Genomic DNA, 9,697 nt, shown 5'->3' on the forward strand with positions numbered 1-9,697 from the left:
GGAGAGGACCTGGAGTGGCTCCAAGGCACGTCCTGCACTCCTGGAGGGAGGCGTGGGGTGGAATTGGGTGTTGGTGGGGGATTGGGGAGGAAAAAAATGTGGGGCTGGAATAAATAAAATTTATGAGGGGTTGAAATTGGGGTTGGTGATGTCCAAAAATGGGGGTCTGTAATATATAAAATTATGGCTGTAATATATAAAATTATGGCTGTAATATAAAATTATATCTGTAATATATAAAATTATGGCTGTAATATATAAAATTATGGCCGTAATATAAAATTATATCTGTAATATATAAAATTATGGCTGTAAAATAAAATTATGGCTGTAATATATAAAATTATGGCTGTAATATAAAATTATATCTGTAATATATAAAATTATGGCTGTAATATATAAAATTATGGCTGTAAAATAAAATTATGGCTGTAATATAAAATTATATCTGTAATATATAAAATTATGGCTGTAAAATAAAATTATATCTGTAATATATAAAATTATGGCTGTAATATATAAAATTATGGCTGTAAAATAAAATTATGGCTGTAATATATAAAATTATGGCTGTAATATAAAATTATATCTGTAATATATAAAATTATGGCTGTAATATATAAAATTATGGCTGTAAAATAAAATTATGGCTGTAATATAAAATTATATCTGTAATATATAAAATTATATCTGTAATATATAAAATTATGGCTGTAATATAAAATTATATCAGTAATACATAAAATTATGTCTGTAATATAAAATTATGGCTGTAATATATAAAATTATGTCAGTAATATGGTAAAAATTATGGCTATAAAATATAAAAATGTGTGTCTATAATATATAAAAATGTGTGCCCACAATATATAAAAATTCGAGTCTATAATATATAAAATTATGTCTGTAATATAAAAAATTATGTCAGTAATATATAAAATTATGTCTCTAATATATAAAATTATATCTGTAATATATAAAATTATGTCAGTAAGATATAAAATTATGTCTGTAATATATAAAACTATGTCTGTAATAGAGTAAAATTTATGCCTATAAAATATAAAAATTCGTGTCTATAATATATAAAAATGTGTGTCTATAATATATAAAAATATATGCCCATAATATATAAAAATTCGAGTCTATAATATATAAAATTATGTCTGTAATATATAAAAATTCGAGTCTATAATATATAAAATTATGGCTGTAATATAAAATTATATCAGTAATATATAAAATTATGTCAGTAATATGGTAAAAATTATGCCTATAAAATATGAAAACGTGTGTCTATAATATATAAAAATGTGTGTCTATAATATATAAAAATTCGAGTCTATAATATATAAAATTATGTCTGTAATATATAAAATTATGACTGTAATATAAAATTATGTCAGTAATATATAAAATTATGGCTGTAAAATAAAATTATATCTGTAATATATAAAATTATGACTGTAATATAAAATTATGTCTGTAATAGAGTAAAAATTATGCCTATAAAATATAAAAATGTGTGTCTATAATATATAAAAATATATGCCCATAATATATAAAAATTCAAGTCTGTAATATATAAAATTATGTCAGTAATATAAAATTATGTCTGTAATATATAAAATTATGTCAGTAATATGGTAAAAATTATGTCGTAATATGGTAGAAGTTATACCTATAAAATATAAAAATGTGTCTATAATATATAAAAATATATTCCCATAATATATAAAAATTCGAGTCTCTAATATATAAAATTATGTCTGTAATATAAAATTATGTCTGTAATATATAAAATTATGTCTCTATTATGGTAAAAATTATACCTATAAAATATAATAATTCGTGTATATAATATATAAAAATGTGTGTCTATAATATATAAAAATATGCCCATAATATATAAAAATTCGAGTCTATAAAATATAAAATTATGTCTGTAAAATTATGTCTGTAAAAATTATGTCAGTGATACATAAAATTATGTCAGTAATATATAAAATTATGGCTGTAATATGGTAAAAAATTATGCCTATAAAATATAATAATTCGTGTCTATAATATATAAAAATGTGTGTCTATAATATATAAAATATATGCCCATAACATATAAAAATTCGAGTCTATAATATATAAAAATTTATGTCTATAATATATAAAAATAATGTCTATAAAATGTAAAAATATCTGTCTGTAATACACAAAAATTCATGTCTATAATATATAAAAATTGTGTCTATAATATATAAAAATCATGTCTATAATATATAAAATGTGTGTTTATAATATATAAAAATTTATGCCCATAATATATAAAAATTATGTCTATAATATAGAAAAAAATGTGTCTATAATATATAAAAACGTGTTCATATTATATAAAACTTTGCCTATAATTTATTAAAACATGTCTATAATATATAAAAATGTCCAAAATATATAAAAATTGGCGTCTTTAATATATAAAAATGTGTGTATATAATATATAAAAATTATGTCTAAAAATATAAAAATATCTGTAATATAGAAAAATTCACGTCTATAATATATAAAAATGTCTATATTATATAAAAATTCATGTCTACTATATAAAAACATGTCTGTAATTAATATATAAAAATGCATATCTATAATATATAAAAATTATGGCTATAAAATATAAAGATGTGGGTCCATAGTATATAAAAATTTGTCCATAATATATAAAAATTTGTCCATAATATATAAAATTCGTGTCTATAATATATAAAAATATATGTCTATAATATATAAAAATGTGTGTCAATAACATAAAAATTCGTGTCTATAATATATAAAAATGTCCATAATATATAAAAATTCGTGTCTTTAATATATTAAAATATATGTATATAATATATAAAAATTATGTCTATAAAATATAAAAATATAAATATAAATATATATATATATATAAATATATATATTTGTATATAAATATACAAAATTTCCTGTCTATAATGTACAAAAATGTCTTTAATACATAAAATTGTGTCTATAATATATAAAAATGTCTATAACATATAAAAATTCCATGTCTATAATATATAAAAATTCGTGTCTTTAATATATTAAAATATAGGTATATAATATATAAAAATTATGTCTATAAAATATATAAATATAAATATATATATATAAATCTATATATTTGTATATAATATACAAAATTTCCTGTCTATAATATACAAAAATGTCTTTAACACATAAAATTGTGTCTATAATACATAAAAATATCTATAACATATAAAAATTCGTGTCTTTAATATATAAAAATGTGTGTATATAATATATAAAAATTATGTCTATAAAATAAAAAATATAAATATAAATATATATATATAAAAATATATATATTTGTATATAAATATACAGAATTTCCTGTCTATAATATACAAAAATGTCTTTAATACATAAAATTGTGTCTATAATATGTAAAAATGTCTATAACACATAAAAATTCGTGTCTCTAATACATAAAAATATCTACAATATATAAAATGTCATGTCTATAATATATAAAAATGTCCATAATATATAAAAATTCGTGTCTTTAATATATTAAAAAATATGTATATAATATATAAAAATTATGTCTATAAAATATAAAAATATCTCTCTATAATATACAAAATTTCCTGTCTATAATATATAAAAATGTCCATAATATATAAAAATTCGTGTCTTTAATGTAATAAAATATATGTATATAATACATAAAAATTATGTCTATAAAATATATAAATATAAATATAAATATATATATATATATATATATTTGTATATATATATATATATTTGTATATAAATATACAAAATTTCCTGTCTATAATATACAAAAATGTCTTTAACACATAAAATTGTGTCTATAATACATAAAAATATCTATAAAATATAAAAATTCGTGTCTTTAATATATAAAAATGTGTGTATATAATATATAAAAATTATGTCTATAAAATAAAAAATATAAATATAAATATATATATATATATATATATTTGTATATAATATACAAAATTTCCTGTCTATAATATACAAAAATGTCTTTAACACATAAAATTGTGTCTATAATACATAAAAATATCCATAACACATAAAAATCCGTGTCTCTGATACATTAAAATATCTACAATATATAAAATGTCCTGTCTATAATATATAAAATATTCATAATCCATAAAACTGGTGTCTCTGTTCACATGAGTTGGACCTTTGGGACCATCCCCGTTCCAACCTTGCCCAGGGGCCCCTTCCAGCAGAAGCTCCAAATGCTCCAAAACTCCTCCCGCTTTTCCCTTCTGGGTCCCCCTTTTAGGAGATTTTCCTTTGGCTCGTTCCTTGAAGAGCCTTTTTTATGTCCCGTTTTCCAGAAGGAAAAACCCCCAACCCCAACCAGGAGATTTTTATGGAGCTCCTGAAAGGAATTTCTGGAGCAGGAACCACCGGGGGTGACTTTCCATGGAGGAGAACTGGGATGAACCCAGTCCTGTCCAACTGGCTCCAGTGGCCGACCCTCCTGGCACCTCTGCTGCCTCTTTAATTAGGAATTAATTCAAATTAATTCAAATTAATAAAAATTTAATTAAAATTAATTAAAATGAATTAAAAATTATTAAAAATTTAATGAAAATAATTAAAATTTAATAAAATTTAATAAAAATTAATAAAAATTTAATAACAATTAATTAAAATGAACTAAAAATTAATAAAAATTTAATGAAAATAATAAAAATTTAATAAAAATTAATTAAAATTAATTAAAAATTAATAAAAATTTAATGAAAATAATAAAAATTTAATAAAAATTAATTAAAATTAATTAAAATGAAATTAAAATTTAATGAAAATAATTTAAATTTAATAAAAAATAATAAAAATTAATGAAAATTAATAAAAATTTAATAAAATAATAAAAATTTAATAAAATTTAATTAAAATTAATTAAAAATTAATAAAAAATTAATGAAAATAATTAAAATTTAATAAAAATTAATTAAAATTAATAAAATTAATAAAAATGTAATAAAATTAATAAAAATGAATAAAAATTAATTAAAATTTAATAAGAACTGATAAAGTTAATTAAAAATTAATTAAAGTAATTAGAAATTATTTAAAATTTAATTAAAATTAATTACAATTCATGTGAAATAATTAAAAATTAATAAAAATTTATTAAAAATGAAATAAAAATTAATCAATGAAAATGTAATGGAAAATATATAAAAATTAATTAAAAATTAATTAAAATTAATTATAAATTTGTTAAAATTAATTAAAATAATTAAAAATAATTTTAAAAAATAATAATTAATAGAAATTTAATAAAAATTATTAAAAATTAATTAAAATTAATTACAATTAATGTAAAATAATTAAAAATTAATAAAAATTTATTAAAAATGAAATAAAAATTAAGCAATTAAAATTTAATGAAAAATAATTAAAAATTAATTTAAAATTAATTAAAATTAATTAAAATAATAAAAAATAATTAAAAATAAATAATAATTAATAAAAATTTAATAAAAATGATTAAAAATTAATTAAAATTAATGAAAAAAATAATCAAAAATTAATAAAAATTTAATGAAAATGACTTAAAAATTAATTAAAATTAATGGAAAATAATTGAAAATTAATAAAAAATTAATTAGAAATAATTAAAAATAATTTAAAAATAATTAAAAATTAATAAAAATTTAATAAAAATTAATTTAAAATTAATTAAATTTAATGAAAAATAATTAGAAATAATAAAAATTAATTAAAATTAATTAAAAATTAATTAAAATTAATTAAAAATATTAAAACATAATTAAAAATTAATAAAGATTTAATAAACATTAATTAAAATTAATTAAAATTAATTAAAGAATAATTAAAATTTAATAAAAATTAATAAATTTAATTAAAGTTAATTAAAAATTAATTAAAATTAATTAAAATTAATTAAAAATCAAAGCAGAATCCTCTCCTCTGAGAGGCTGATTCGTGTCCAACCTTCCTCAGGCTGCCCTTGGGCACCTCCTGCCTTAATTACCTCCCCAATCTCCTCATTGGTGTTTTATTTAATTCAATCATTAAACACTAAATTAATTAGAGACCAAGCCCTCCATGGCCTCTCCCAGGAAGGTGCCAGAGGTGCCACCTGTGCCCCTGATTGTGGTTCTTGGGGGTGGTTTGGGGACATTGTGGACACTCTTGGGAGCACGACCTCGTCACACAACCTCAGGCTGGTGGCTCATCAGTCCCATCTGCCACCTGAGCTCATCCTGGGTGTAGGACCTAATTAATTAGTGCTGGTGACAACTTGAGGACACTCATCTGGGAGCTCCCCAAGGACTGGCCCTGCCCAAACCTTCATTTTTGGGCTTTTTTTTTGCCGGATTAAGTGACGCAAATTCCGCCCCACCTGAGGGATAATGACACCCCTTGGGGAGCTGTAATTTCATGGTGGGATTTCATTGGGGTCATTATGCAAATGAGGGTGTTCCAGGGTGGTTTGGGGTGGCCTGTAACAGTCTGCAATCCCCCCTGCAGGTGGTGGGGCTGGATCTGTGGTGGGAAAGGTCCAGCAGCTCTCAGGGAGGTTCTCCTGCTCTCCTGGGATTTGCTGCAATTCCCAGGACAAGGCAATGAGTTTTGAAGAACCTTCTGGCAGCACTGAAGGTCCATTTTCTGATGGTTTTCTGGCTTTAAATGTAAAGAGACCAACTGTCTCCTGGGGCTGCATCCAAAGGAACGTGGGCTCCATGCAAAGGAACGTGGGCTCCATCCAAAGGAACGTGTGCTCCATCCAAAGGAATGTGGGCTCCATCCAAAGGAATGTGGGCAGCAGGTGAGGGAGGGGATTGTCCCTCTCTGCTCTGCTCTGGGGAGATCCCACCAGGAATAATGTCCAGCTCTGGTGCCCCCAACATAAGAAGGTCCATGGAACTGTTGGAGCAAGTCCAGAGGAGGCCACAAAGTTGATAAAGGGACTGGAACTTCTCCCTATGGAGACAGGCTGGGAGAGCTGGAAATGCTCAGCCTGGAGAGGAGAAGGTTGTGTGGAGACCTCAGAGCACCTTCCAGGACCTGAAGGGGCTCCAGGGAAGCTGGAGAGGAAAAAAAGCTCCAGTTCATCAGGAACAGGAGTGACAGGACAAGGGATGGGCTCAGACTGACAGAGGGGAAAGTTGGGTTGGATATTGGGCAGAAATCCATCCCTGGGAGGGTGGGCAGGCCCTGACACAGGTTATTCCATGGATGTTCCATCCCTGGAAGTGCCCAAGGCCAGCTTGGAGCAACCTGGGACAGTGGGAGGTGTCCCTGCCCATGGCAGGAGGTGGAATGGGATGATCTTCAATGTTCCTTCCAACCCAAACCATTCCCTGCCCATGGATTGGAGGAGAACAAAATAACCTTTTAATGTCCCTTCCAACCCAACCCATTCCACAATTCCCACCCCAATCAGGGCCCATTCCCACCACTCTTTCTCTGGAGGAACCAAAGCTCTGTTGCATTTGGATCTGAACTCCTGCTGGTGCCTCAGAGACCTTTTCCCTTCCAACTGGACTTCAACAGGTATTTATGAGAGTGGGATAATTTCATGTTCTCCTTAAAATGAACCCAAAACCTCTTTGAACTTCAAGTAAGATCCTCCTGAGGGGCAAAATTAGTGTTGCTGAGGATGGAGGAAATAATTGATGTGTCCCTCAGAGGCCTTGAACTTTTCCTGGTCTGGAAGGTCAGATTTTATTATTAATTGATATTTATTGATGCTGCAAAGGGAGGCACCAATTAACAAAAGGATTCTTGGGTCTGGTGGGTTTAATACAAGGCCAAGACCTACTGGACAAACCTCTAACTGAGGCCTTTTCTACAAGAAAAACTGGAGTTTCCTGGAAGTGCTTTGAGGGACATCTGAGATGGAAGAGGCTTTCGGCAGGTGTTGCCCACCCTGAGCTTCTCCAGGGGGTTGTTGTGGCCAAAGGGCAGGACCTGCACTTGGCCTTGGTGAACTTCATCCCATTGGATCCTGCCCATCCCTACAGCTTGTCCAGGTCCTTCTCCAGATCCCTCCAGCCTGTCCAGGTCCCTCTCCAGAGCCCTCCAGCCTGTTCAAGTCCTCCTGTAGATCCCTCCTGTCCTTCAGCCTGTCCAGGTTCTTCTCCAGATCCCCCCATCCTGTCCAGATCCTTCTCCAGATCCCTTCCGCCTGTCCAGGTACTTTTCCAGATCCCCCCAGCCTGTCCAGGTCCTTCTCCAGAGCCCACCAGGATGTCCAGGTTCTTCTCCAGATCCCTCCAGCTTGTTCAGGTCCTTCTCCAGATCCCTCCTGCCTGTCCAGGTCCTTCTCCAGATATCTCCTACCTGTCCAGATCCCTCTCCAGATCCCCCCACCCTGTCCAGATCCTTCTCCAGATATCTCCTGCCTGTCCAGGTACTTCTCCAGATCCCCCCATCCTGTCCAGGTCCTTCTCCAGATCCCTCTATCCTGTCCAGGTCCTTCTCCAGATCCCTCTATCCTATCCAGGTCCTTCTCCAGATCCCTTCCGCCTGTCCAGGTCCTTCTCCAGATCCCCCCATCCTATCCAGGTCCCTCTCCAGATCCCTCCAGCCTGCCCAGGTCCCTCTCAGACCCTCCTGCCCTGCCCCAGGTCGACACTCCCTCCCAACTTGGTGTTGGACTTGTCATTGCTCAAATCTTTCCTCAGCAGCAGCAGAACCAACTTTGGGGCTGCCACATTCCCTTTGGACTTCATCTCCTGGAAACCAAACCCTTTGGGTGAATTGGGTGCTGGGAAGGGTTTGGAAACCTCAGGTTTGCTGATTCAGCCAATTGTGAAATTTGGGGCCACCTCAGGTGGTGATGTCACATTTCCCAACGTTGCTGCTCCTCACCAACCACAACTCCAGAGGTTTGGGGGGTTCACCACGAGGTGATGCCTCTGATAGGCCACCAGAGAGACATTGCAGTGGGGAGGAACAGGTTGGGCACCTCCTTCTGTGAGGGACTCTGAGTTCTGTGCCCTCCTGGTGGTCCAACCCCCCCAGTAACCAACCCCCAGTGACTCCACCACCCTCAGAGGTGCCCACATCCCACCTGGGGGTCCAACCCCACCAGTAACCAACCCCCAGTGACTCCACCACCCTCAGGCGTGCCCACATCCCACCTGGTGGTCCAACCCCCCTGATAACCAACCCCCAGTGACTCCACCACCCTCAGAGGTGCCCACATCCCTCCTGGTGGTCCAACCCCCCTGATAACCAACCCCCAGTGACTCCACCACCCTCAGAGGTGCCCACATCCCTCCTGGTGGTCCAACCCCCCTGATAACCAACCCCCACTGACTCCACCACCCTCAGAGGTCCCCTCATCCCACCTGGGGGTCCAACCCCCCCAGTAACCAACCCCCAGTGACTCCACCACCCTCAGAGGTGCCCAAATCCCTGGAATAGCCCCTTGACTTGGTGCCCTCAACTGTCTGAGCTCCAACTGAGCTGAGATTTCTGTGTCACCTCCCCATCCTTGTGCTCTCCTTTGGTGCTGGGACTGGATGTGTCCAAACCATCCTTTTCCTTCTGTCCCAACCATCTCCATCCTCCTTTTTCATGTGGACCTTCTGGCCACGTTCCGTGCTCTGGAGTTAATTAATAAGGGAGGTTTGGGAGTCCTGAGCCC

Source organism: Pithys albifrons, chromosome 30, assembly GCF_047495875.1.
Source record: "Pithys albifrons albifrons isolate INPA30051 chromosome 30, PitAlb_v1, whole genome shotgun sequence".
Taxonomy (NCBI): Eukaryota; Metazoa; Chordata; class Aves; order Passeriformes; family Thamnophilidae; genus Pithys; species Pithys albifrons.